This window comes from Ahaetulla prasina, chromosome 4, assembly GCF_028640845.1.
Source record: "Ahaetulla prasina isolate Xishuangbanna chromosome 4, ASM2864084v1, whole genome shotgun sequence".
NCBI lineage: Eukaryota > Metazoa > Chordata > Lepidosauria > Squamata > Colubridae > Ahaetulla > Ahaetulla prasina.
Window position 1 is genome coordinate 145,711,638 of NC_080542.1, and position 27,644 is coordinate 145,739,281.

The 27,644-nt window shown below is 41.7% G+C and overlaps 1 protein-coding gene across 4 annotated transcripts in view; it reads left to right on the forward strand.

The window, feature by feature from the left end:
- ADCYAP1R1 (ADCYAP receptor type I) overlaps positions 1-27,644 on the forward strand; it is a 187,799-nt gene that overhangs the window by 129,218 nt on the left and 30,937 nt on the right. The window contains exon 18 of one of the 4 annotated variants that reach the window (XM_058181026.1): positions 25,156-25,578. The exons of 1 other annotated variant lie outside the window; for it this stretch is intronic. The gene's annotated coding sequence lies outside the window, so the exon portion shown is untranslated. Of the gene's footprint in view, positions 1-16,693; positions 16,812-20,861; positions 21,068-25,155; positions 25,579-27,644 lie in introns of those variants that run through there. 2 more of the 4 variants (XM_058181028.1, XM_058181024.1) reach the window with 2 other exon arrangements.

Here is a 27,644-nt window from a genome sequence, read left to right on the forward strand (position 1 = left end):
CTGCCCATCCCATAAATTCTTGCATGTATTACTGGGTACATCAAAGACATCCTGCTCTCTAGCTATCTATATTTGCCACTAGAGGGCACTGTAACTTCACTAAACATAGCTTGACTGCCATGATAGCTTTTTTCCAGCAGGGGGCAGAAGCAGCCTTGTGAAACACAAACAAGAGACTTAAGATGCTACCATGTTCTTCAGAAAAAATTATTTTATCTATTTTGTCACACAGTATATATAAGCATAAGCATGAAATAACTATACAATATATAAGTATAAATATAAGTATGAGTATGTAATAACTAAATTAATTGAATATAATGAAAGGAAACATTAGGACAGGAACGGTAGGCACTCTTGTGCTCTTATGCACGCCCCTTACAGACCTCTTAGAAATGGGGTGAGGTCAATAGTAGAGAGTTTTTGGTTAAAGCTTTGGGGAGTTTGAGAAGAGACCACAGAGTCAGGTAGTGCATTCCAGGCATTAACAACTCTGTTACTGAAGTCATATTTTCTGCAATCAATATTGGAGCGGTTCACATTGAGCTTAAATCTGTTGTGTGCTCGTGTATGTAATGATCTTTTCTTTTTGGTCAGCCCGAAAAGGCAGCCCATCCTAAGAACGCAACACCATACAGCTAGTCCTCGACTTACAGCCACTCGTTTAGTGACCATTCACAACATCCCTGAAAAAAAAGTGACTTAGGACTGATTTTATTTTTAATGGCTGAACCAGTTTATAGCATGCAATCTGAATGGAACTGTAACTCAATGACTCCTTGGAAGGGGAAATAGTCATCGGTGTATTTATTGTGGCATTTTAAAATTTTGCCATACAGGTAGTCCTCAACACAACAGAATTCCCTATACTACCAGGCTCAAAATTCTTGGTTGGGATAACTTAGAACTGTGTCGCTCGCGGTCAGACCTAGGTATTGCATACAAAATTACACGTAGCAATGCTTTACCTGTAAATGACTTCTTTTCTGTTTTAATTGCAATAACACGCGTGCGAACAACCGCTTTAAACTCAATGTAAATTGTTATAGACTGTAAAAAAATATGACTTCTGTAATAGAGTTCTCACAGTCTGGAGTGCCCTACCTGTTCCAGTTGCCTCAGCTACAAATGTTCACACTTTCAGTCGCAAATTGACTTCCGTGGACCTTACTTCATACTTAAGTGGTCAGTAGATGGGGGGGGGGCGTGCATAAGTGCTCTAATGTGCCTATCGTCCCTGAAACCATCATAAATATGAGACAGTTGCCAAGTGTCTGAATTTTGATAAACGGGACCACCGACCGGGATGCTACATTCGTCGTAAGCATAAAAAACGGTCAAAAGTCAATTTTTTCAGTGTCGTTGAAAGATTGGTCACTAAACGAGTGGTTGTAAGTCACGACCTGCCTATATTAATCAAGGGCATTTTCCCAAAATCTTTTGCGCCCATCAGCATATTGGGGAGGAGGTCCAAAAAGTCAAAATGACCGCTAGCATCTCACCATTGAAGCTCCGCCTCTTTTTTAATGCCCATTCGCCACATAAGCAGAAAGAGGCGGGGCTTCAAAAGCAGAAGCGTGGCTGCCATTTTGACTTTTTTGACCCTGGCAGAGGGTCTCTCCTTTGGTCTGGAATATTCTCTAAAGAAACGAGGGCCGAAAGGACACCTGAAAGCTACCAGGGGGCTCTTCAGAATTTGCTTTTCTTAAAGATGACAATTGGACAGAGAAGTTAACAGACTCGAATGCGAGAGGCGCCTTGATCACGAAAAAGAGAATAAATCCTTCTCCCCTTCTCAGCCACTTTGCCTAATTAAGAGATGACTTCATTGGGGAGAATATATTCATTTTTTTCCCCTGCCAATATCTACCTTGGCTTTTGTCAGCCCCGGGAAGATTAATCGCCTGCTGCGTTGGCATAACTTGAAAACTGAACTATCCTGTGCTGAATTAAGCCAATTGTCTGGATTTATAGGATAGAATACATCGTAATTTATTCATGCTGGATGAGAATGTGTAGTTCATTGAGTGGCATGCCAGCCAACCCCACTAAAAGTTATTTATTTATTTGTTAGAAGGTTATTCCACCTTTATTAATTTATAAGTAACCCAAGAGAGTAATCATGCTTAATACTCCTTCCTCCTTCTATTTTCCCCATAACAACAATCCTGTGAGGTGCACTGGACTGGAAGAAAGAAAGAAAGGGAGTGGTCCAATGTTTTAAGCCTAAGGAGAAACTAGAACTCCCAGTCTCCTGGCGATTGGTCCAAAGTCTCCCAACCAACTTTCGTGCCTAAGGCGGGACTAGGATTCCCAGTCTCCTGGTGATTGGCCCAAAGTCACCCTGCTGGCTTTCCTGCCCAAGGCAGAACTAGAACTCCCAGTCTCCTGGTGATTGGCCCAAAGTCACCACGCCTAAGGTGGGACTACAACTCATCGTCCCTGTGATTGGCCTAAGGCAGGGGTGTCAAATTCAATTTCATTGAGGGCCACATCAAGATAGGGTTTGACCTTGGAGGGCTGGGTGGGTGTGGGCGTGGCCATGGTGGGCCGCACCTCCGCAGACATGGTTTTATAAACTTATAAAAATAAGGAGGTGTACATTTCTGGGATTTTGTTCTTTTAATACTTACTTGATCACCTTATGAGAAAGAAACCAAATCAAGAAACTGACTCACTAAGAAGACTACAACTGTAAATTACTGACATAGGTCAGGGGTCTGCAAACTTGGCTCTTTTAAGACTTGTGGACTTCAACTCCCAGAGTTCCTCGGTCAGCTTTGCTTTGCTGGCTGGGGAACTCTGGGAGTTGAAGTCCATAAGTCTTAAAAGAGCCAAGTTTGCAGACCCCTGACATAGGCTATAGTAGCAGAATCCTGCAAGCCTTAAAAGTACGGTAGGTAAAATGAGGACCCAGATTGTTGAGGGCAATAAAAGTTGACTTTGTATATAATATACAAATGGATGTGACTATTGCTTAACACAGTGTAAGCCGCCCTGAGTCTTCGGAGAAGGGCGGGATATAAATTCAAATAAATTTAAAAAAGTAAAAAAAATTACTTTTCTATAACCTTCTGAGTCAAGGAAGCTCTCCTAGACCACTCTGGAGGCCAAAAATGGTCGGGGCGAGGGGCATGTGCGTGCTTTGCCCATGCCACATTTTTGCTAGCAGAGGCACCTTCCTTTGCTATTTCCATACGGGCCCCGCGAGTCAAATCTAAGCACCCCACAGGCCAGATCCAGGCTGGGGGCCTTGAAATTGACACCCCTGGCCAAAAGTCATCTGGCAGTCTTCCATGCCTAAGTCAGAACTAAAACTCCCAGTCCCCTAATTTTAGTGATTCACTCAACAACTGTTCTTGGGCAGAAGAAGTCGAAAGACGGGGCAAAATTCGCTTAGCAACTGTCTCGCTTAGCAACGGAACTTTGGGGCTCGATTGTAAGTCGAGGATTACCTGTATCGGTGCCCCATTTGAAAATAAGATACTTTTAATATATTTAACTTTCTTCCCTGGGATAACTATGGCCAGGCCACAGAGGCTGTGGGGAACTGTATAATTGCATCCAGAAAATTCACACAGATAAAAACTAGATATACAATTTCCCTCCCCCCCCCCTCCCGCATGCTACACTCAGGAGAATTTCCCAGATGTTTCCACTTTCCTGGGGGGCGGAGGAGGGCGGGAGATGCTAAAAACTTTTTATTTTGTATGAATGCGTGGGAATTTTTACATCAAAATATATTTTATTTTTTATACTGTCCCCATTTTCCCTTAAAAATGAATGGAATCCACAATGGATTTATAATTGACAAGCTGAATCTAAGCTACCCAAGAAAAAATAGCAAACAGGAGGAAATCTTTTATTCAAACTTCCTTAAACCAGGGGTGAAATCCAGCAGGTTCTGACAGGTTCTGGAGAACCGGTAGCGGAAGTTTTGAATAGTTTGGAGAACCGGCAAATACCACCTCTGGCTGGCCCCAGAGTGGGGTGGGAATGGAGATTTTGTAATATCCTTCCCCTAGAAGTGGGGTGGGAATGGAGATTTTGCAGTATCCTTCCCCCAGGAATGGGGAGGGAATGGAGATTTTGCAGCATCCTTCCCCCAGGAGTGGGGAGGGAATGGAGATTTAGTAATATCCTTCCCCCAGGAGTGGGGAGGGAATGGAGATTTTGCAATATCCTTCCCCTGCCACGCCCACCTAGCCACGCCCACCAAGCCACGCCCACAGAACAGGTTGTAAAAAAAATTGAATTCCACCATTGCCTTAATACTCCCCCAACCCAATAAGTTAGGAGAAGGTCTATAAACACAAATAGAGCTAATTAAAACAATATTCCAGCAGAACTGCACACAGGGGGTCCTCAACGTACGACCACAATTGAGCCCATAATTTCAGTTGCTAAGCAAAACATTTTTTAAGTAAATATTGGCCCATTGGACGATCTTTCTTGCCGTAGCCATTAAGTGAATCATTGCAGTTGCCAACTTAATCACACGGTTGTTAAGTGAATCTTGACTTTGCTTGTCAGAAGGTCTCAAAGGGGAAATCACGTGACCCCTCCAAGACACTGCGACCGTCATAAATATGAGTCGGTTGCCAAGTGTCTGAATTTTGGTCATGTGACCAGGGGGATGCTGCAATTGTTGTAAATGTGAAATGCGGTCATAAGTCCGTTTTTTTCCTTTCAGTGCTAAACAGTGAGAAACCCATTTCTCACTAACACTGATGATGTTACCTATTTGGGTCATGAAACGTCAACCCTGAAACTGACCACAACTATAAGAAAATCACCAAGGACAAGGAGCACCAAGGATCCCACAGCCCTCCTCCTCCTCCTCCTCCCCCCACTCCTCCTCCTCCTCCTCCTCCTCCTGAGGTTACCTAGTTGGGTCCTGAAATACCTTCAAGAAAATAACCAAGCTCAGAGAACACCAAGGACTTTTTATTTTTATTTTTTCACATCCTTCTTCTCCTGCTTTTTCTCTTCCTCCTTCCTTCATCTACTCCCCTCCCGTTCTCCCACTGATGATGTTACCTAGTTTGGTCATGAAACATCTGCAAGAAATGTTCACTCCTTTTTTTTCCTCCCCCCCCCCCAGGGAAGTGATTAATTTGGCTTTTTTTTTCGTGTTGGGATGAGGTCAAAAAACTGAATTCAGGATGAGACTCAGCTACTACAGCGGCCACATCTTTTCAAGCTACTACAGCGGCCACATCTTATTGCAATGCTCTCTACATGGGGCTGCCATTGAGGTGCACCTGGAGACTGCAGTTAGTCCAGAATGCGGCTGCACGAGTAGTAATGGGAGCCACTCGTGGCTCCCATGTAACATCGCTACTACGCAGTTTGCACTGGCTTCCTGTGGTCTTTCGGGTGCGCTTTAAGATTTTGGTTACCACCTTTAAAGCGCTCCATGGCTTAGGACTCGGGTACTTACGAGACCGCCTGCTGTTACCTTATGCCTCCCACCGACCCGTACGCTCTCATAGGGAGGGTCTTCTCAGGGTGCCATCCACCAAACAATGTCGGCTGGCGGCCCCCAGGGGAAGGGCCTTCTCTGTTGGAGCCCCGACACTCTGGAATGAACTCCCCCCTGGCCTACGCCAAGTGCCTGATCTTCGGACCTTTCGCCGTGAGCTGAAAACACATCTATTTATTCAAGCGGGACTGGCATAATAGTGTTATTAATTTTAAATTGGGTTTTTATTGTCTTAGGGTTTTTTAAATTTTAAAATTTTAATATTCGCCTTTTGTAATTTGCTTAGTTTTAAATCTTGGTTTTAAATTGTATGTATATCAACTTTTTATCTTTGGCTGTACACCGCCCTGAGTCCTTCGGGAGAAGGGCGGTATAAAAATTTAATAAATAAATAAATAAATAAATAAATAAATTTATCAAGAGGCTAAATGAGGAACCGATGTGCTCTAAATCATTTTTTTAAAATTTTATTTTGTCACAACAGTATATACAATCATCAACATTAAACAATAACCCATCATGAGAGAAAAAGTATATATAAGTAAAAGGGGCCTCTGTGGCTCAGACTGCTAAGACAGTCTGTTATTAACAGCAGCTGCTTGCAATTACTGCAGGTTCAAGTCCCACCAGGCCCAAGGTTGACTCAGCCTTCCATCCTTTATAAGGTAGGTAAAATGAGGACCCAGATTGTTGGGGGCAATTAAGTTGACTTTGTATATAATATACAAATGGATGAAGACTATTGCTTAACACAATGTAAGCCGCCCTGAGTCTTCGGAGAAGGGGGGGATATAAATGCAAATAAAAAAAAAAGTATAAGTAAAAGTAAAAGTATAATACTATAATGAAGGGAACAATAGGACAAGAACGGTAGGTACTTTTGTGCACTTATGCACGCCCCTTATAGTCCTCTTAGGAATGGGGTGAGGTCAATGGTAGACAGTTTTTGGTTAAAGCTTTTGGGGTTTTGAGTAGAGACTTTTAGAGACTTTGGGACTCGGGCCAGTTTCCTTTCTCTTCTGACCCAAACCGCTGGTTTCTATGCAGGGGGTCATTGCCTTTCAGGACATATTTCAAATTTCACACATGGCGACATGAGCTTCAGAAGGAACTTCGGAAGACGGCCAAGTTTCTCGAGTGATAACTTTCTGGGAAGAATGCTTGGATGGATGGAGGGATGGATGGAAGCTAAACAGGGCTGTCAGATTCCTAAGCCATTTGTGAAAACCGAGATGGTCCATCAGCAACTTCTCACCATCGATGTGGAGAGAATTGGGCCAGCTCAGTTTTCCCACCACAGGATATGTTCTGACCCAGCTCTCCAAACACGACCAACCCTCTGTAGTTGAATCAATGATTCCTATATTAGGAGTGAGAGCAGCCTCTGCCAAAAGTTTCTCTCTCACCCCATCTTCGTCCGTCCTGGAGATGAATAGTTGTCTGCCAAATCTATTCATCTCCGCCCCCTGCCTTTTCTCTCCAGATCTAGGGTGGGGCTTCACTAGCAGCGGTGGCTCTTCTATCCCAAAGACCTGCCCATAGATTTCCACTGCTCTCCTCTCCTCTGTTGTGGTCCTTCAGAAGCCTACGGAGCTGGCAACAGAGTCGGACAGCGATGAGGCTGAGATAGGGCCAGGGCCATCGGGGAGTGAGGTGCAGACTCCAGAGCTTCCAGAGATTGATAGTAGTGAGGCAGAGGAACAGGAGGAGCCTTTTCCTAAGAATAGAATAGAATAGAATTTTTTTTTATTGGCCAAGTGTGATTGGACACACAAGGAATTTGTCTTGGTGCATATGCTCTCAGTGTACATAAAAGAAAAGATACGTTCATCAAGGTACAACATTTACAACACAATTGATGGTCAATATATCAATATAAATCATAAGGATTGCCAGCAACAAGTTATAGTCATACAGTCATAAGTGGAAAGAGATTGGTGATGGGAACTATGAAACGATTAATAGTAGTGCAGATTCAGTAAATAGTCTGACAGTGTTGAGGGAATTATTTGTTTAGCAGAGTGATGGCCTTCGGGAAAAAACTGTTCTTGTGTCTAGTTGTTCTGGTGTGCAGTGCTCTATAGCGTCGTTTTGAGGGTAGGAGTTGAAACAGTTTATGTCCAGGATGCGAGGGATCTGCAAATATTTTCACGGCCCTCTTCTTGATTCGTGCAGTATACAGGTCCTCAATGGAAGGCAGGTTGGTAGCAATTATTTTTTCTGCAGTTCTAATTATCCTCTGAAGTCTGTGTTTTTCTTGTTGGGTTGTAGAACCGAACCAGACAGTTATAGAGGTGCAAATGACAGACTCAATAATTCCTCTGTAGAATTGGATCAGCAGCTCCTTGGGCAGTTTGAGCTTACTGAGTTGGCGCAGAAAGAACATTCTTTGTTGTCCTTTTTTAATGATGTTTTTGATGAACAGTTTTTTCCCAAAGGCCATCACTCTGCTAAACAAATAATCCCCTCAACACTGTCAGACTATTTACTGAATCTGCACTACTATTAATCGTTTCATAGTTCCCATCACCAATCTCTTTCCACTTATGACTGTATGACTATAACTTGTTGCTGGCAATCCTTATGATTTATATTGATATATTGATCATCAATTGTGTTGTAAATGTTGTACCTTGATGAACATATCTTTTCTTTTATGTACACTGAGAGCATATGCACCAAGACAAATTCCTTGTGTGTCCAATCACACTTGGCCAATAAAATTCTATTCTATTCTATTCTATTCTATTTGAGATCTTGCGATATGATAGAACCCAGAAATTTGAAGGTTTCTATTGTTGATACTGTGTTGTCAAGTATTGTGAGAGGTGGAAGTATGGAAGGGTTTCTCCTAAAGTCTACCACCATTTCTACGGTTTTGAGTGTGTTCAGTTCCAGATTGTTTTGGTTGCACCACAAGGCTAGTCGTTCGACCTCTTGTCTATAAGGCACGCATGAGAAGAGCTGCCAGAAGGCAAGAGCAGCTAAAGCAAAGAGGACGACTCAGGAGTAAGGCCAAGAGATGATTGGCCCCTCCCATAAGGCTCAAAACAGACCAGCACTGGTGTTTGAGCTTTTGCCGGAAAACATCATTGCAGCTGTGTCTTCTGCTTCGTCTTCTGCTTCATCTACATTTTTGTTTTTGTGGCTTCTGGACATTTGCCAGGAAGGGCCTTTGGCAGTTTGCCGAATTGGACTAAGGTTTGTGAGATAACTGAGGAAATTGTGTTGGGAGGCATTTGTTTTACTTTGAGTTGAACAACGTTGGGAATGAAGTAATTCCCAGCTGTTCGAATAAAATTAGTTTGTTTTTTTCACGGACTGAGTTTATTACTACCGACTTGGGCCTGGGTCATAACATCCTCTGCCTTCTGTGCATCCATGCACTGGACCCCGCTGTTCTTCCTCCTCTTCCTCAGTCACCTCCAGACCTGGAGGCTGTTGACTTTCCATCTGAGGGTTGATGGACACCTCAGTCTCCGCCTCTGTCTCTCTCTCTCTCGGCCAACTCCATACCCCCTTCTTCCTCGGAGCTCTCAGGTTGCTTTGATGCTGATCCTGACTCCCACACCTCCTCCTCCTCATCAGTAACTCCTCATCAGTAACTCATTCAGTTACTGGAGGGGCCGGGGGCCAATAGGTCACAACAGGATAGTTCTACCTTCTTTTTTTTTTGAACCCCCCCCCAAAAAGATGATTTTTTTCAAGAGGCTAGTGGACTTTCTGGTTAGTCCAGTTGCCTCTTGAAAAAGTACCTTTGTGGCAACCATGACCTGGATGACTGAGAATCTCCATAGGCTTTTTTGAACCCATTTTCTCCTCCTTTGACAGGTAGACTGCGCTGATCAATCGTGATCTTCTCCTCTTTGTGGATGGTCTTGGGCAGTCCAAAATCCAGATGGATAGAAAAATTTTCCCCCCCCATCCAAGCAGTAGAGAAAGTTGTCCCTTCTTAAAAATGGGCAGATACGGATAGTCCTCAACTTATGACCAAAAGTCATAAGTGGGACACGTGACTCAGTGGCGTTGTAATTTGAACGGTTGCTAAATGATCTGTTGTAAATTGAGGATTACCTGTAAATCAGCCCCAAGCCGTGATGATTGTATTTTAACAACCGCATTTAACTTTTAAGTTATACATGTTCTCTTCTCTTCTCTTCTCTTCTCTTCTCTTCTCTTCTCTTCTCTTCTCTTCTCTTCTCTTCTCTTCTCTTCTCTTCTCTTCTCTTCCCTTCCCTTCCTTTCCTTTCCCCTATCCTATCCTATAACACACACACACACACACACACACACACACACACACACACATAATAATAATAATAATAATAATAATAATTAATTATTATTATTATTATTATTATTATTATTATTATTATTATTATTATTATTATTATTATTATTATTATTATTATTATTAGTGAACAGGCAGATAAAATAATACAATACATTACAATAAAAACACTATTTAAAAAACTTATTCAATATAGCCTAAATTTAAAATACAATACAAAATATAAAATAAACCCCAATAAAATCCATGTTTAAAAACCCTATTTAAGCCTATCCTATCCTATCCTATCTTATCTTTTCTTTTCTTATCTTATCTTACATGTTTTATATCAGGGGTCTCCAACCTTGTCAACTTTAAGACTTGTGGACTTCAACTCCCAGAGTACCTCAACCAGCTTTGCTGGCTGAGGAACTCTGGGAGTTGAAGTCCACAAGTCTTAAAGAATAGAATAGAATAGAATAGAATAGAATAGAATAGAATTTTATTGGCCAAGTGTGATTGGACACACAAGGAATTTGTCTTGGTGCATATGCTCTCAGTGTACATAAAAGAAAAGATACGTTCATCAAGGTACAACATTTACAACACAATTGATGATCAATATATCAATATAAATCATAAGGATTGCCAGCAACAAGTTATAGTCATACAGTCATAAGTGGAAAGAGATTGGTGATGGGAACTATGAAACGATTAATAGTAGTGCAGATTCAGTAAATAGTCTGACAGTGTTGAGGGAATTATTTGTTTAGCAGAGTGATGGCCTTCGGGAAAAAACTGTTCTTGTGTCTAGTTGTTCTGGTGTGCAGTGCTCTATAGCGTCGTTTTGAGGGTAGGAGTTGAAACAGTTTATGTCCAGGATGCGAGGGATCTGCAAATATTTTCACGGCCCTCTTCTTGATTCGTGCAGTATACAGGTCCTCAATGGAAGGCAGGTTGGTAGCAATTATTTTTTCTGTAGTTCTAATTATCCTCTGAAGTCTGTGTTTTTCTTGTTGGGTTGCAGAACCGAACCAGACAGTTATAGAGGTGCAAATGACAGACTCAATAATTCCTCTATAAAGTTGACAAGGTTGGAGACCCCTGTTTTATATTATTATAGAATAATATAAAAGCTATTAGGAATTCAGGATGCCATTGCTGTTATTCAGCAAGGATATGGACTACCAAAGTTATGAGGGTTATTTTTTTTTAATCACGCTTTAATAAAATTGCGAGATATAATCACAGTGTCTTACTCAAAGAAAATTCTATGCTTCGGAGAACTGGAGATATCTCAAATTCCTCAGCCCTATGAATTGTCAGGTTCCCCACAGCCACAAAAAAGTTTCCTTTTTATACATCACTTTTCCTTTCCATGCTCCTGACTGCTGTTTTTATTTTTCCGACTCCGACAATATGCTTAATTCATTGAGTTTTCTTTTCCAACCAAGTACTGCACAGGTAATCCTTGACTTACAACAGTTCATTTAGTGACCGTTTGAAAACATGGTCCATCAGCAATTCTCACCATATGTGGAAAATTCCATTTTTTTACAGGATATGTTCTGACTATTTCCAAACAGATAACCTCTGTAGTTGAATCAATGATTCATATTAGAGTGAGAGCATCTGAAAAGTTTCTCTCTCAATCTTTTGCTAGATGAATAGTTGAATCTATTCATCTGTTTTCTCTAGATATGACAGCATGTCTTCTATCCCAAAGACCTGATAGATTTCAGTCCTCTTGTTGTGGTCTGACCTCACTTATTGGCAAGAGTACAGCAAGGCTGAGATAGCCAGGGCCATCAAAGGTGAGACTCCAGAGTCAGAGATTGATAGTAGGAGGCAGAGAACAGAGGAGTTTCCTAAGAATAGAATAGAATAGAATTTTTTATTGGCCATGTGATTGGACACAAGGAATTTGTCTTGGTGCATATGCTCTCAGTGTACATAAAAGAAAAGATATTTCATCAAGGTACAACATTTAAAACACAATTGATGGTCAATATATCAATATAAATCATAAGGATTGCCAGCAACAGTTATAGTCATACAGTCAAGTGGAAAGAGATTGGTGATGGGAACTATGAAACGATTAATAGTAGTGCAGATTCAGTAAATAGTCTGACAGTGTTGAGGGAATTATTTGTTTAGCAGAGTGATGGCCTTCGAAAAACTGTTCTTGTGTCTAGTTGTTCTGGTGTGCAGTGCTCTATAGCTTGTTTTGAGGGTAGGAGTTGAAACAGTTTATGTCCAGGATGCAGGATCTAAATATTTTCACGTCTCTTCTTGATTCGCAGTATACAGGTCCTCAATGGAAGGCAGGTTGGTAGCAATTATTTTTCTGCAGTTCTAATTATCCTGAAGTCTGTGTTTTTCTTGTTGGGTTGCAGAACAACCAGACAGTTATAGAGGTGCAAATGACAGACTCAATAATTCCTCTGTAGAATTGGATCAGCAGCTCCTTGGGCAGTTTGAGCTACTGAGTTGGCAGAAAGAACATTCTGTTGTCCTTTTTAATGATGTTTTGATGTTAGGATACCCAACAAATTTAAACTCAGATATTTACTATTGATACTTGTGATAATTGTATTGTTCTATTTGTGAGAGGAATGGGCTAAAGTCTACCACCATTACGGTTTTGAGTGTGTCAGTTCCAGATTGTTTTGCTTGCACCAAGGTTAGTCGCTCACCTCTTGTCTATAAGAAGATGAGAAGAGCTGCCAGAAGGCAAGAGCAGAAAGCAAAGAGGACGACCCAGGAGTAAGGCCAAGAGATGATTGTCCCATAAGGCTCAAACAGACCATAAGGTGTTTGAGCTTTTAAAACATCATGCAGCTGTTCTCTGCTTTTCTGCTTCATCTACATTTTGTTTTGTGGCTTGGACATTTGCCAGAACCTTTGCAGTTCGAATTGGACTAAGGTTTGTGAGATAACTGAGGAAATTGTGTTGGGAGGCATTTGTTTTACTGAGTTGAACAAGCTGAACAAGTAATTCCCAGCTGTTGAATAAAATTAGTTTGTTTTTTTCATGGACTGAGTGGTAATTTCCTAAACATCCTATTCTGTGCATCCATGCACTGACCCGCTGTCTTCCTCCTCTTTCAGATAGACCTGGAGGCTTTGACTTTCCATCTGAGGTTGATGGAATCAGTCTCCGCCTCTGTCTCTCTCTCTTGGCCAACCATATTCTTCCTGGAGCCTCAGGTTGCTTTGATGCTGATCAGACTACACCTTCCTCATCAGTAACTCCTCATCAGAACTCATTCAGTTACTGGAGGGCCAAATAATAGGTCACAACAGGATAGTTCTACCTTCTTGAAAAAAAGATGATTTTTTCAAGAGGCTAGTGACTTTCTGTTAGTCCAGTGCCTCTTGAAAGATAACCAAGACCTGGATGACTGAGAATCTCCATAGGCAGAACCCATTCCTTTGACAGGTAGACTGCTGATCAATCGTGATCTCCTCTTTATGGTCTTCAAAAGATGGATAGAAAAATTTTATCCAAGCAGTAGAAAGTTGTCCCTTCTAAAATGGGCAGATACATAGTCCTCAACTTATGACCAAAAGTCATAAGTGGGACACGTGACTCAGTGTTGTAATTTGAACGTTGCTAAATGATCTGTTGTAAATTGAGGATTACCTGTAAATCAGCCCTAAGCCGTGATGATTGTATTTTAACAAATTTATTAACATGCTCTTCTCTCCTCTCTTCTCTTCCCTTCCCTTTTTCCTTATCCTATCCTGTATCCTTAAAAAAAAAAAAAAAAAAAAAAATAATAATAATAATAATTATTATTATTATTATTATTATTATTATTATTATTATTATTTATTTATACCATTCTAAGGACTCAGGGTTGAACAGGCAGATAAAATAATACAAACATTACAATAAAAACACTATTTAAAAACTTATTCAATATAGCCTAAATTTAAAATACAATACAAAATATAAAATAAACCCAAAAATCCATGTTTAAAACCTATTTAAGCCTATATCCTATCCTATCCTATCTTATCTTTTCTTATCTTATCTTACATGTTTATTGTCTTTTCAGAAACAGAGTACCTCAACCAGCTTTGCTGGCTGAGGAACTCTGGGAGTTGAAGTCCACAAGTCTTAAAGTTGACAAGGTTGGAGACCCCTGTTTTATATTATTATAGAATAATATAAAAGCTATTAGGAATTCAGGATGCCATTGCTGTTATTCAGCAAGGATATGGACTACCAAAGTTATGAGGGTTATTTTTTTTAATCACGCTTTAATAAAATTGCGAGATATAATCACAGTGTCCTACTCAAAGAAAATTCTATGCTGCGGAGAACTGGAGATATCTCAAATTCCTCAGCCCTATGAATTGTCAGGTTCCCCACAGCCACAAAAAAGTTTCCTTTTTATACATCAAATATTCCTTTCCATGCTCCTCACTGCTGTTTTTATTTTTCCACCCAATATGCTTAATTTAATATTTTTCCAAGGTACTGCACAGGTAATCCTTGACTTACAACAGTTCATTTAGTGACCGTTTGAAAACAGTGACCATTTTTCACACTTACGACAGCGGCATTGAAAGAGTGACTGTTTTTCACAGTTACGACCATTAATATATCCCTGAAATCAAAATTCAGACACTTGGCGACTCATTCATATTTATGACGGTAACGGTGTACCAGGGTCACCTGATCCTCTTTTTGTGACGTTCTGACAATGGGGGAAACCAGATTCACTTAACAACTGTGTTCTTACTTAACAACTACAGTGATTCCCTTAGCAACTGTGGCAAGAAAGGTCATAAAATGGAGCAAAACTCCCTTAACAAATGTCTCGCTGAGCAACGGAAATTTTGGGCTCAACTTCGGCCGTAAGTAATTACAAGACTACCTGTAATTAACTATTTTCCTGATCTTCTTTATCTTGAGAGTAGCTGAGTTTGTTTACCTGCTAAGTGAGATTTACAGTTTAAAACAGTTCATTTAGTTTCATTTGAAAATTTAAAATCAGTTAAAATAAAATTCATTTAGTTCCAAAGTCATTCAGCTACAGAAGAAAAATACGTGTTTCTTTTTAATAATTGCATTATTTTTATTTTCTCCGTGGCGCTGTCCCTTCTAGACCTAATTAATTCTCAGTCCGGTCACCCAATTTTCATTTTTTAACAAAAATTAGTATTTACTAAGCTGAGATTCAGGTTTCACTAGGTTGAATCTCTGGGCTAGCCAGAGAGCAATTTTTTTTCTTATCTCAAGGTTGGGTTAATCGATATTGTTGCTCTCAAAAACTGGATCAAATTCAGAAAAACCAGCCTTGTTCTCCATATACATGTAGTCCTCAACTTATAACCATTTGTTTAGTGACCATTCAAAGTTACCACAGCCCTGAAAAAATGGTCCAAAAATGACCATTCTTCATACTATCTTAAGCAATTTGACCACCCATGAAAAGTAGCTATCCAGTTTCTTCTTAAAAATTTCCCGAATTTATAACAATAACAATAACAACAACAGAGTTGGAAGGGACCTTGGAGGCCTTCTAGTCCAACCCCCTGCCCAGGCAGGAAACCCTACACCATCTCAGTCAGATGGTTATCCAATATTTTCTTTAAAATTTCCAGTGTTGGAGCAATCACAACTTCTGCAGGCAAGTCGTTCCACTTATTAATTGTTCTGACTGTCAAGAAATTTCTCCTTAGTTCTAAGTTGCTTCTTTCTTTGATCAGTTTCCACCCATTGCTTCTTGTCCTGCCCTCAGGTGCTTTGGAGAACAGCTTGATTCCCTCTTCTTTGGGGCAACCCCTGAGATATTGGAACACAGCTATCATGTCTCCCCTAGTCCTTCTTTTTATTAAACTAGACATACCCAGTTCCTGCAACTTGTTTTAGCCTCCAGTCCCCTAATCATCTTTGTTGCTCTTCTCTGCACTCTTTCTAGAGTCTCAACATCTTTTTTACATCGTGGTGACCAAAACTGGATGCAATATTCCAAGTGTGGCCTTACCAAGGCATTATAAAGTGGTATTAACACTTCACGCGATCTTGATTTTATCCCTCTGTTTATGCAGTGTTGGCTTTTTTGGCAGCTGCTGCTAAAATTTCCCCTCTTCTCTGTATTGTCCTTGATGCTCTCTGAGCGTGGTTGTTTTCCTGCAATGTTTCATAACCCTACTAGGTAACATCATCATCATCATCATCATCAGGGAGTATGGTGTTTGCTTCTTGTTTATAAATACTAGTTTGGCATTGCCATTGTTGGTGGACTCATGATTTTCTCCTTGGTAGTTCTGTGATTAGGAAATTTTCTGCTTGGTTGTTTGGAATTAATCCCTGCTTCCCTGGATGTTGGCTGGCTGGGGGATTCTGGGAATTGAAGTCCACCTATCTTAAAGTTGCTAAGATGGAGAAACTCCGGTCTAAAACTCACCTCTGCAGACGAGGAATAAAAAAAAAACATGGTTTCTTTCTTGCAAGTTTTCTGGCTTTTAAAAGGGCCAGGCCCTTTTTAAATTATCTTGATTATTGATAATATTCTACCCTAGTTGAACAGAAGGAGGAAAATTGTAATTGAACACATGGTGGGCCGAGCCACATTCCCACGCAGCACCTTCATGAGACGTTAACAGCTTCCTCCAATTGACTCAATCCGCATTACTCAGCATGTGTTCTTTTGCATAAATTAGTGTTGCTTTGGAGTGTTTGAAAAAAAGATTTTTTGAAAAAAGAGAACAAATCTACTTCATGCCCCACTTATGGAGCTTGGCAATTTTCTCCTGTAATTTTTCTTTTTCAATTTTCTTTTTTTGGGGGGGAGGGGAGGGGCAACATGATTTCAATTTCAGTTTAAAACAATTAAACAGGTTTCACTTTTCCCACTTTTTAAAAGGAGTTTTTATCAGGTTCTTGCCGTTTTTTTACAACGGTTGCAACTTATTTACAGGGAGGAAATATCCAGCATCAGCTTCCCTGCGTTGTGTACACACACAACTGTGCAAACGGCAAAGAACATGGAGTGACAAGCATGCTTAGATTGGAACCCAGAACATGCAGTAATCCAGGTTCCTTCCTTGAAAATATGGTTATAAGGCAACAGGAAGGGAGGGAGTGAAGGGAGAAGGAAGGAAGGGGGAAGAAGAGAAAGGAAAGGGAGGGAGGGAGAGAGGGAGGGAGGGAGGAAGGAAGGAAGGAAGGAAGGAAGGAAGGAAGGAAGGAAGGAAGGAAGGAAGGAAGGAAGGAAGGAAGGAATCTGGAAGGGGGAGGAAAGAGAGAGGGAGGGAGGAAGGGAGGAAGGAAGGAAGGAAGGAATCTGGAAGAGGGAAGGAAGGAAGGAAGGAAGGAAGGAAACTGGAAGGGGAGGGAAGAGAGAGGGAGGGAGGGAGGAAGGAAGGAAGGAAGGAATCTGGAAGGAAGGAAGGAAGAAAGGAATCTGAAAGGGGAGGAAGGAGGAAAAGGAGAAGGAAGAAGAATGAAACTAATGGGAGGGAGGGAGGGAGGAAAGAGAGAAAAGAAGAGAGGGAGGAAGAATGGAAGGAGAAGCAGGAAGGGGAAGGAAGGAAAAGGGGAAAGTAGGACGAAAGGAAAGGGGAAAAAGAATGGAAATTAAGGGGAGGGGAGGAAAGATGGACAGGAAGGGAGGGAGGGAGGGAGGGAGGGAGGAAGGAAAGGTAGAAGGAGAAAAGGGAAGAAAAGGAGGGGAGGGGAAGGGAGGGAGGGGAAGGGAGGGAGGATCATTTCCAAACACCCCCCCCACATTCCAGTAAAAAGCTTCCATAACAGAAAACATTTTTTAATTAGTTCTAACAAAAAGGAAAAACAAGCTCATTAAGCAAACGACAATCGGGGCTTAGCTCCCTGCCTCCTTCGTAGGAAGCTGTTTCCATCCTTCACTCCCCCGTACAATTCTTCTTTTCTCCTTGGGAAGAAAAAAAAAAAATCACTCTGCTTGTTGAAAACATGCACACGGTCCTCGACTTACGACCAGTCGAGCCCAAAATTTCTGCTGCCGAGCGAGACGTTTGTTAAGCGAGCTTTGCCCTTTTTTGCGACCTTTCTCGCCACCCAGAGTCACTGCATTTGTCAAATTGATCACACAATTGTTAAGCAAACCGGGCTTCCCCACTGAGTTTGCTTGTCAGAAGGTCACAAAAGGGGATCACGTGACCCTGGGGCAGGGCCACCGTCTTAAGTATGAGTCGGTTGCCAAGCGTTCTGATCACGTACCATGGGGATGCTGCAACGGGTCGTAAGTGTGAAAAATGGCCATAACTCACTTCGTTTCGGCACTGCTATAACTTCTAACAGTCACTAAATGAAATGTTGTAAATTAAGGATTACCTATAATCTGCCACTGCCTTATAATTTCCCTGGAATAATTTAGGCAACTCACTGAAAAAAAGTCTTATGACCTTTTTCCAAACTTTGACCTTTGTCCGCGTGGTCACGTGATCAAAATTTGGATGCTTGGCAACTGACTCGTATTTATGACGGTCGCAGTGTCCCGGGGGCTCACGTGATAGGTATCCTTTTGCGGCCTTCTGACAAGCACTCCGCTTAACGACCGTGTCACTAGCTGAACAACTACAGTGGTTCCCTTAACAACCGTGGCAAGAAAGGGTCGTAAAATGGAGCAAAATTCACTTAACAACTGCCTTGCTTAGCGACAGAAATTTTGGGCTCCGTTGTGGCCGTAAGTCGAGGACCGCCTTTGATGAATGTAACACAACCGGAAACTTTGGGATAAATTGTTTAGTCTGACTCAGAAAGTTCCGCATACCGATCTTTGCCATTTGCTAAGTTGGCGGGCAGAGGGGGAAGGACGGCAGGGCCCAGCAAAATTAGTGGCAGAATTTTAATCTTCCCCCATCGGGCAGAACCGCATTGAATCACAGAGATTGATGGCTCCATCATTAGTGGGGAGGGGAGGCTGTTTGTTTGCGCTGCTCGGTGAGATGGAAAGAGGGAAGTGTTTGAATACTAAATTCCTGGATGCCTTTTGCTGTGATGCAGAGGGGGAGGGGAGGGGAGGAAGGGAAGGAGGGAGGGAGAGAAGGTGGAAAGGAAAGGAAGGGGAAGGGAAGGGAAGGAAAGGAAAGGAGGGAGGAGGAGAGGAGAGGAGAGGAGAGGAAAGGAAAGGAAAGGAAAGGAAAAGAGGGGAGGGAAGGGAAGGGAAGGGAAGGGAAGGAAAGGAAAGGAAAGGAAAAGGGGAGGGAGGGAGGGAGGAAGTGAAGGGAAGGCAGGCAGGCAGGAAGGAGAAGTTAAGAAAAGAGAGAAAGAGAGGGAGGGAAGGAGAGGGGAAGAAAGGGAAAGGAAAGGGAAAGGAAAGGAAAGGAGGAAGGAGGGAGGGTGAAATGGATAAAGGAAGGAAGGAAGGAAAGAAGGTAAAGAAGGAAAGCGGGTGGGAGGGAGGGAGGGAGGAAGAAGGGAAGAAAAAAGGATGGAGGAAGAAAGAAGAGAGGAAGGGAGGAGAAAGGAAACGAAAGGGAGAGGAAGAAAGGAGGGAGGGAGGGGAGAGGAGAGAGGAAGAAGGACAAAAGGCCATCAATCTGCAACAGGCAGGACTAACACATTTTTCCTTCATCCCAAATGCAAGTGAATTTTCTTCCTATTTCTCCATTTTGGTAGCTTCCTGTTCCTTGAGGAATTCTGGGGAACACCCCCCCCTTTTATTGACACCTGTGCCATCCCATTTGTTCCAAAGCTATTGCTGTGTTGTTGTTGTTGTTGTTGTTGTTGTTGTTTTCACTGTGGACTGAAAAAACTGATTCCAAAGACATGGGGGTTTTAAAAAAATTCAGAGCTCCCCCAGAGCATCTGTTTTTCCCTTTGATCCCATATCCCCTCGTTCTTCTCTTAACGGGCCATGGGAAAATTGTTTTGGAGTCAACTGAGTCACTAAAAGAAGGGAAGATTTGAAATTTCAATAAAGTATCTTCATTTAAAAGATTTATGGCCCTGCTTTGAAATCACATTATCTAGTTCGGAATCGATCTAATAAGAGTCAATTTAAACTCCATTTCAGTATTAATAAACTCTCAGCAACAGGGAAAGAGAACAGCAGGGAATAAAATCTTGTAGTCCTCGATTTACGACCAAAATTGAACCCAAAATGTCTGTTGCTAAGCGAGACGCTTGTTCCGTGAGTTTTCCTCCACTTTACAACCTTTCTTGGCACACTGTATAAGTGAATCACTAGCAGTTGTTCAGGGAGTCACATGGTCATTAAGTGAATCCGGCTTCTCTATTGACTTTGGTCATCAGAAGTTTCAAAAGGGGATCATCTAACCCCGGATCATTGCGACCGTCATAAATATGAGTCAGTTGCTGAGCTGAATTTTGATCAGGTGATCATGGGGCTGCTGCAATGCTTGTAAGTGTGAAACACGGTCATAAGTCACCTTTTTTTCAGTCATCTCACTTGCTAAGCAGTGGAAATATCTGTGATTCAGTTATGGTCGTAAGTCGAGGACTATCTGTATAGAATGAACAGCAAGAATGTAATTTCCCTGAAGTCTTAACTTGGCGTCTTCCGGGCTGCTTTGCTAAATTTGACATCTGAAATTTTCATATCTGTGGCTCCAGCCATAAAGATATTTTTATTCTGCACCAAAGGAGCATCAGATCTCGTTCTCTAATTTTAGTGACAATTTCTTTGTGTACTTTATACCTGCTGTTAAATTGTCATCTTCATAGGTACAAATCTCTATGGCTTTCATGAGGCTTTATTTGAAAGTGCCCTGTTGAATAATTCTTTGAGTAATTACGGTTAGTCCCCGACTCACGAAGTGCAAGTGAGGCCAAAATTTTGGCGGCTAAGGGAGATGCTTGTTAAGTGAATTATGCCCCATTTTATGACCTTTCTTATCACAGTTGTTAAGGGAATCGTTATGGCTGTTAAGTGAGTCACACAATTATTAAATGGATCTGGCTTCCCCATTGACGTCACTTGTCCGAAAGTTGCAAACAGGGATCGTGTGACCCTCATGACGCTGCAACCGTCATAAATATGAATCAGTTGCCAAGCATCCAAATTTTGATCACATGACTGTGGGGATGCTGCAATGGTCGTAAGTGTGAAAAACGGTCCCTTTTTTCGGTGCCGTTGTTTGCAGATGACACAACAGTGATCGGTCTCATTCGAGACAATGACGAATCCGCATACAGACGAGAGGTCGAACGACTAGCCTTGTGGTGCAACCAAAACAATCTGGAACTGAACACACTCAAAACCGTAGAAATGGCGGTAGACTTTAGGAAAAACCCTTCCATACTTCCACCTCTCACAATACTTGACAACACAGTATCAACAGTAGAAACCTTCAAATTTCTGGGTTCTATCATATCGCAAGATCTCAAATGGACAGCTAACATCAAAAACATCATCAAAAAAGCACCACAAAAAATGTTCTTTCTGCGCCAACTCAGTAAGCTCAAACTGCCCAAGGAGCTGCTGATCCAATTCTACAGAGGAATTATTGAGTCTGTCATTTGCACCTCTATAACTGTCTGGTTCGGTTCTGCAACCCAACAAGAAAAACACAGACTTCAGAGGATCATTAGAACTGCAGAAAAAACAATGGCTCCCAACCTGCCTTCCATTGAGGACCTGTATGCTGCACGAGTCAAAAAGTGGGCCATGAAAATATTTACAGATCCCTCACATCCAGGACATAAACTGTTTCAATTCCTACCCTCAAAACGACGCTATAGAGCACTGCACATCAGAACAACTAGACACAAGAACAGTTTTTCCCTGAAGGCCATCACTCTGCTAAACAAATAATTCCCTCAATACTGTCAAACTATTTACTAAATCTGCACTACTATTAATCTTATCGTTCCCATCACCAATCTCCTTCTACTTATGACTGTAACTTTGTTGCTTGTATCCTTACGATTTATATTGATATTGTTTCCTGATTGCTTATTTGTACCCTATCATTAAGTGTTGTACCTTATGATTCTTGAAGAGCATATCTTTTCTTTTATGTACACTGAGAGCATATGCACCAAGACAAATTCCTTGTGTGTCTAATCACACTTGGCCAATAAAAATTCTATTCTACTATTCTATTCTGTTGTAACATTGAACATTCACTAAGTGTACTGTTGTAAATCAAGGACTATCTGTATTGATAGATTTGTATAAGAGGTTAAAAATAAAGGCTGGGCTATAAAGAATGAGTTTGCCTTCTCTTCTCCCCAAGGTTTTTTCAACTAAAATTCTGAATGCGGAGTTCACTGCACACTGACACCACTGAGGCGAAATGAAATAAGACATTTCAAAAAGAGAACTGAAATATCTTTAGCCAGCCTGCGAGCATCGCCCCAAAATCCATCCAAATAATTTAGTATTTGAGTTTTATTTTCAAATACTTAGGATTTTAACTTGTGTGTCTTAGTTTTAGACAGAGAATAGAATAGAATAGAATAGAATAGAATAGAATGGAATGGAATGGAATGGAAAGGAATGGAATGGAATGGAATAGAATAGAATAGAATAGAATAGAATAGAATAGAATAGAATAGAATAGAATAACAGACTTAGAAGGAACCTTGGAGATCTTCTAGTCCAACCCCCTGCCCAGGCAGGAAACCCTACACCATTTCAGACAAATGGGTATCCAATCTCTTCTTAAAAACTTCCAGTGTTGGAGTTTTTACAATAATAAAATAAAATAAAAATCTCTTTCTTGATTCTGGAAATTTAGCTTTTTCTGGTAATAACCATCATTTAGCGACAGTTCGATGTTAGAACGGCACCGAAAATAGGTGACTTACGGCCGTTTTTCACACTTATGACCATTGCATCGCCCCTATGGTCACGTGATCAAAATTTGGATGCTTGGCAACTGACTCACATTTATGACGGTTGCAGAGTCCTGGGGTCACGCGATCCCCTTCTCTGACCTTCTGACAAGCAATTGTTAAGTGAATCACCACAGTTGTTCAGTTAGTCACATGGTTGTTAAATGGATCTGACTTCCCCATTGCTTGTCAGAAGGTCGCAACAGATGATCACATGACCCCAGGATGCTACAACTATCTCAAATATATGCCAGTTTCCAAGTGTTTCAGTTTTGACCCTGGAAGTGCTGCAATGGTCACAAGTATAAAAAACAGTCATAAGTCACTTTTTTCTGTGCTGTCGTAACTTTGAGCAGTCACTAAACGAATCGTTGCAACTCGACGATTACCTGTAGCGTTCAAAGCATGGGTGAAATCCAGCAGGTTCTTGACAGGTCCTAGAGAACCGGTAGCAGAAATTTTGAGCAATTCGGAGAACTGGCAAATAGCACCTCCGGCTGGCCCCAGAGCGGGGTGGGAATGGGGATTTTGCAGTATCCTTCCCCTGCCACACCCACCAAGCCACGCCACGCCACCAAGCCACACCCACAGAACCGGTAGTAAAAAAATATGGATTTCACCACTGGTTCAAAGCCTTAGAATGAGATTCCTGACCGGGGTGGGGTGGGTTAGATCTTCAAATTAGCAATCGTGGAATTGCAAACCAGGCAGGGATGGGATTCACACAGTTCAGACCAGTTCGGTCAAACTGGTAGTTACAGCCAGCGGCTGGACCATCCCACTCGCCTTGGTGCTATCCCATCTTATACAATCGCCGTGTTTTTGATGCAGCGCGCATGTGCGCTCACATTTTCGATTCTGGGCGAACCAGTTGTTAAATTCTGTGAAGCCCTCCTCTGAATCCAGGTTGTAGAGTGGGACGCAACTCAGTTAAGAACTGTCTCACTTAGCCACAGAAATTCTCTTCTGTTTTTCATGTGCAGTATAGATGTGTGCCAAAAAGGCATTCATGGGTCGTGAGTCCTCCCCACCTTCCATTTTTCCGCCGTTTAATAGACACCGTGACCCGTGATACGCCACTAAATTCTTTATATTTTTCTTTTCCTGGCCATTTTTATTTTTCGACCTCTTTTTATTGCACGAGCTGTAGCTGAGTATTTAAACGGTGATTGCCCAGCCATAAAGATAGCAAGAGCGAAGCAGAAGATCAACGGCTATTAATAAAAGGGAAGTTAAAAATTACATCTTTATTTACACAAACACACACAAACACTATGTATAACAAATTCCGCCCTTCCGTTTATCTCCCTTGCTGCTAAGGATTACCTAAATATTTGCTCAGTGCTTTCAACATTAAACATGGGAGGTTATTACGAAGATCTGTGTAAGTCAGTTCCTTGGTTATCTTAAATTGGTCTCTTAACTCTTTCTGTAAAAAAAGTGTAAGAAAAATGCTCTAATTTGTCTGATTGTGTAACAGGCACAGAGTCAGTTCGGCCTAATGGTTAAAGCATCAGGCTAGAAAACAGGAAATGGTGAGAAAGGCTGCTGGGTGACTTTGGACCAACCACCAGGCGATGGTGAGTTCTAGTCCCACTTTAGCCATGAAAGCTGGCTGGGAGATTTTGAGCCAACCACCAGGCGATGGTGAGTTCTAGTCCCACCTTAGGCATGAAAGCTGTCTGGGAGACTTTCGGCCAATCACCAGGTAATGGTAAGTTCTAGACCTGTCTTAGCTATGAAAGCCAGCTGAGTGATTTTGGTCAATCACTAGGAGACGGTAAAGTCTAGTCCTATCTTAGCCATGAAACCTGGCTGGGTTATTTTGAACCTCTCTCATCCCCAGCCCACCTCACAGAGTTGAGCCCCAGTCCTCCTCCTCCTCCTCCTCCTCCAACTCCTCCTCCCTGCAAACCCCACTCCCTTCTAGCATTGATTCTGTTGCCTAGAAGGGGCCTCTGGTGGCTCAACAGACTAAGACAGTCTGTTATTAACAGCAGCTGCTTGCAATTACTGCAGGTTCAAGTCCCACCAGGCCCAAGGTTGACTCAGCCTTCCATCCTTTATAAGGTAGGTAAAATGAGGACCCAGATTGTTGGGGGCAATAAGTTGACTTTGTATATAAATATACAAATGAATGAAGACTATTGCTTAACATAGTGTAAGCCGCCCTGAGTCTTCGGAGAAGGGTGGGATATAAATGCAAATTAAAAAAAAAAGAAGGGTCACAAAACGTCTGCAGGAAAACACCCGAACTCAGAGACCACCCCTCTGGACCCCTCAGGTCAACCCCGAACTACAAATATTCTCCTTTATCAAGACCCAGTTTGCCAGCAGCTCCTATGTGGGTCACAGTGTGTGGTCCCATGACACAGATCTGACTCATTAGTGTGTTGCTATTGTTGTCCCACAGCCTGTGGGTAGGAATGACTCGGAAAAAGACTTTTTTTGGGGGGGGTGTATTGTTTTTGCCGCAGTCTCTTTCTTCCCTCTCATCATCATTTTTTTTTCTCTCTCTCTCTGGAGAGGGGGAGGTTGAAATTCAATGGACCGGCAGAGCACCGAGTCCTCAACCGTCTCTTTTTTTTTTTTTTGCAGAAAATTATGTTCTGTTCGGCCTCCGTGGCATTGACTCAAGAGCAGGAGGGAAGACGATCTGGCACAGAAGAAGGCCGGGAAGGATTTTGGCCGTAAAGGCATTCATGAAACTTTCAGTAATTTAATTCCACTCTCTTGCAAGCCTTGCGGGCTGAAGGAAAACAGAGCCCTCTGGATAACCTCGGAGGTGATGGACAGAAAAATTAAACTGAGTTGAATTTTGCTTTGAAAGAGGATCTGAAGGATTTTGAAACGAAAAAAACCAACCATCCATCCAGCGGAGAGCTTCACATTATGTTACTACCGGTTTGGCGTTCACATACGCGCCCAATTCGTGCACACGCCTGCCTTCTGCACATGCACCAGGTCTTCCACGCATGTGCCCAGCCTCAAAAACATACCTAAATAGAGTGGCATAATGCTGGGGCAGGTGGGCAGGTGAGGGGGGCCCACCTGCGTACAGGCAAACCGGTACGAACTGGCTAAATACCCTCTCTGCATTCATCCCTCAATGTGGTTTTCAATCAGCTTTAAGATGTAGGAACTTCAGCTCCCAGAATTCCCCAGCCAGCATGCTTAACTTACAAACAGAACTGAGACTGTGCCAAAGGCGTTCTTTCAGGAGCCCACTGGACTGCCTTATTTGTTTTCTTTTTTTTTTTATTATTTCATTTTGTCACAACAGTATACACAAACATTGTCATAAGTAAAAAAAACATATCATGAAGAAAAAATATATATATATATAAAAGTAAAGAATATGCGTTAGCTATATTAATCTGATATAATGAAAGGGAACAATAGGACAGGAACGGTAGGCACTTTTGTGCTCTTATGCACGCCCCTTATAGTCCTCTTAGGAATGAGGTGAGGTCAATAGTAGACAGTTTTTGGTTGAAGGTTTTGGGATTTTGAGTAGAGACTATAGAGTCAGGTAGTGAGTTCCAAGCATTAACAACTCTGTTGCAGAAGTCATATTTTCTGCAATCAAGTTTGAAGCGGTTGACATTAAGCTTGAATCTATTTTTTGCTCTTGTAATGTTGCGATTGAAGCTGAAGTAGTCATTTACAGGAAGGATATTGCAATAGATGATTCTATGTGTTAAACTCAGGTCTTGTCGAAGTCGACGGAGTTCTAAGTTTTCTAGCCTGGTGGTATAAGATGTTTTGCTTCTCATCCAAGAAGCTTCTTCAGCTCTGACTGGATGGTGGGGGAATGAAAGGATTTATATTCCTTGCAGACAGCTGGTCATTTGCATCCTTTTTCAGAGGGTCCTTGAAGCACCTGGAGGTTTATCTGTCTGCAAGGAGTACAAATCCTTCCATTCCCCATTATCTTGTCAGAGCTGAAGAAGCTTCTTGGATGAAAAGCGAAACATCTTCAAAAGAAAAAAAAACACAAAGAAAATCCAGTTTCCTCCTGAAAAATTACCTTTGGGACAACCATGACCTGGAGGACTGAGAATCTCTACGGACTTTTAAAACCGAGGCTGGAATTTCCATCCCTAAGCGGTGAGGTCATTAAGTAAGTTGTGACCTATTTTTGCCATGGTTGTTAAGCAAACCTTGCAGTCATTAAGCCAAACTAGCTTCCCCATCGACTCTCCTAGTTGGAAGCCTCCTGGGAAATCTGCAAATGATGATCGCATCAGAATAAGAATGTTTGTCTTATGGTGCTGCTGCAACCCTCATAAGGGCAAGGGCCAGTGGTAAATCACTTTTTCCCATCATAATTTTGATCTGTCCTTGTTAAGTGATGGTCGTAAGTCGAGGACTACCTGCATAACTTTAACCTTTCTTGACGATCCTCTAACTTTTCTCCAACCTCCATATCAGCCAGCCGTGTGCTGCAGCTGCCAAAAAAGCCAACACAATCCTAGGCTGCATTAACAGAGGGATAGAATCAAGATCACGTGAAGTGTTGTTTTTTTTAATTGAAAAAGTTTTACAACAGACAATTTTTTTAAAAAAAAAATTTCGCCCTTCACCCTCCCCCACTCCCCCCCCCGAGACTTCCCAGAGCAAAATACAGGGTATAACATCTAACAAACATACGCTAAAATACTACAAAAACCATATCCCATAATCCCTTCTCCCCCATGGATCCCTTAACTCCCCTTTCCCCTTTTAAGCAAATACACAAATACAATACATTCCCTACCATCACTCATAAGCTATTTGATACTTTTTAGTCTGATACTTATTTTGAATATAATCAATCCATTTTCTCCATTCTACTATATATCGTTCTTGTGAGTAGTCTTTCAAATACGCAGAAATTTTTGCCATTTCTGCTAAGTTTGAAACTTTTTAAGTGTCCATTCTTCAATTGTAGGTAGTTCTTCTTTCTTCCAATGTTGCGCCACAAAAGTCTCGCTGCTGATATTAAGTTCAATATTAATTTAGTCTCTATTATATCTCTATTTAATCTCTATTATATATCTATTATTATCCGTGATTATACCTAGTAAAAACAATTGTGGCGTAAA